A 1,953-nucleotide genomic window follows, 5' to 3' on the forward strand; every position below is an offset into this window, starting at 1 on the left:
AGTTTTACGACGTGCCGACGTATAATTTTTATGTGTAATTTGGAAAGAACCATTAACTACTCGGAAACGATGGGTATTCAGCTATTTTAACGGGTCCGGTCCTGGATACATTAATTTGGGAGGACACGAAACTGTATAAAATAACAGGAACACTACCCGGATCCGATTGGATCCATTGGCACCCTATCACCAGTAGTGTTTCGATTCTCCATCCTTAGCCCATAAAGAATTTCTTTCTCCACCAAGCCTCTACCACCATCTAACTCCTTTAAAATCCTAAGTCATATGGGCTCCCACGACGCACGGTCACCCTCACCCTCACCTTCACCCTCCCCTTCTCAAATTGCTTAGAAATTCTCTTTTTTGCGCCATGTCATTCCTAATTTTTCTCTTCTCCTTCGCCATGTCACTTGCCACCTCATTCCTACGTTAAAAACACTTTGGTGATAAAAGGAAAAAAAAAACCCTAAAAGCATCACCTATTATCTCTACCCTGCTTCTCTCTTACGGAACCTTACACGGCCAAAACAATTCTCCTTCTTCCTTCTTAATCGAGAGTCTGAAATTCGGATTGGTATACTATCTGTTTAAAAGGTAAATCTAATTTGGGTTTTGCGTATATGGATTGTTACAAAAGATTGATTATGATTTTGTTCTGTGCCATATATTCTTCGTTTTTTTGTTGGCCAAATAGAATGCTCATACAAACCTAAACAATGAAAACTAATTTGATTTTCTTTGTTGAGATTCCAATCATTGATTTTTCAGGAAAACCAATCGGGGAATTTTGTTCTGCTCACTCAATGGTGAAAATTCTCGAGGATTGTAGAAAATTACGGCTTTGCTTGATTAAACAGGTGAATTCCTATTGAAACTTCTTCCACACATTCCTTTAAATTCTTATTTAGTATGTTATGGTTTCTGGTGATTAATTTTACGTTGTTCTTCTACTTCTCTGATTTATGGGTTACAATCTTAATGTTAGATGGTTTTTGGTTTGATATTGATTATGGGTTTCTTAGTTGATGTTTAATTTTATAGATTATGTATCTTAATTTTGTAAATCGGTTCTTGCTATCGTTCCTTCTTCCGGGCACTTTGGTCGTTGGTTTTATTTTCATTACAATTTTTTTTTTGTATTGCAAAGATGAAGGTACTATTTGTGACAAGCTAAAAAACTAAAGGTTTTGCAGGACATTATGCAGCTAATATCTACAACAACCTTGGGAAAACATGGGAGAATATGGGAGTTTTGGACACAGGACTACTAATGGTTGTTTTAATTTACCGCGAAGACGCACCTCAGCTACCATCAGGTAGATCTCTTCTTTTAATGTTGCAGGAATGCGTGGCACCATTGTCCCAGGAATTAAGCAGTGTGTGATGGTAAAGACATCCAACCAATGATTTTTTTTTTTTTTTGAGATGCACCATATCATCATGTCTTTTGCATTTTTTGGCTTCATAAAATATAATTTTTAACTAAAAATTACTTGGTATCTTCTCGGTCACCTACAATGCGTGGTTGTGTGAACTGAGTGTTTTTATTTTTTATTTTCTGCTTCAACAATACATGTGATATCCAGATATTGATGTTTTCAAGTGGATGTATTTTTCTCTTAAGGGATCTAAGTGTTAGAAAAAACGGCTTTGTTATACCAAATTTGCATGGACTATGTTTTGATCTCTAGACCTATTGCCCACTACTTGTTTTTTCATTTAAATAGATAAAACAATAGTCTCACATAGACTAAAATCTAAAGAGTTTTAGACTTAAATACCATAGAATTGGCTAAAAGGGCATGACCCTTGGGTCATTAGACTTTTGTGTGAGGGGGGAAGGCCTAGAATAGGGCAAGGTTGCCTTTCCCGTACGCGCGGTGCTTCGCACAGAAGCACGTACGCGCGGTGTGGGTTCATTAGATCCTATCTTTTTGCTAAAACTTTTGGTAC

At 36.8% G+C, this 1,953-nt stretch overlaps 1 long non-coding RNA gene across 1 annotated transcript; it reads left to right on the plus strand.

Annotated features, from left to right (window-relative positions):
• The first annotated feature begins 479 nt into the window (after positions 1 to 479).
• Positions 480 to 1,736, plus strand: LOC113328807. The gene is made up of 3 exons (XR_003349568.1): positions 480 to 594; positions 769 to 857; positions 1,194 to 1,736. It is a non-coding gene; the product is annotated as an uncharacterized LOC113328807 (long non-coding RNA).
• Positions 1,737 to 1,953: the final 217 nt, after the last annotated feature.

Source organism: Papaver somniferum, unplaced genomic scaffold (assembly GCF_003573695.1).
Source record: "Papaver somniferum cultivar HN1 unplaced genomic scaffold, ASM357369v1 unplaced-scaffold_114, whole genome shotgun sequence".
In the NCBI taxonomy this organism is placed as follows: domain Eukaryota; kingdom Viridiplantae; phylum Streptophyta; class Magnoliopsida; order Ranunculales; family Papaveraceae; genus Papaver; species Papaver somniferum.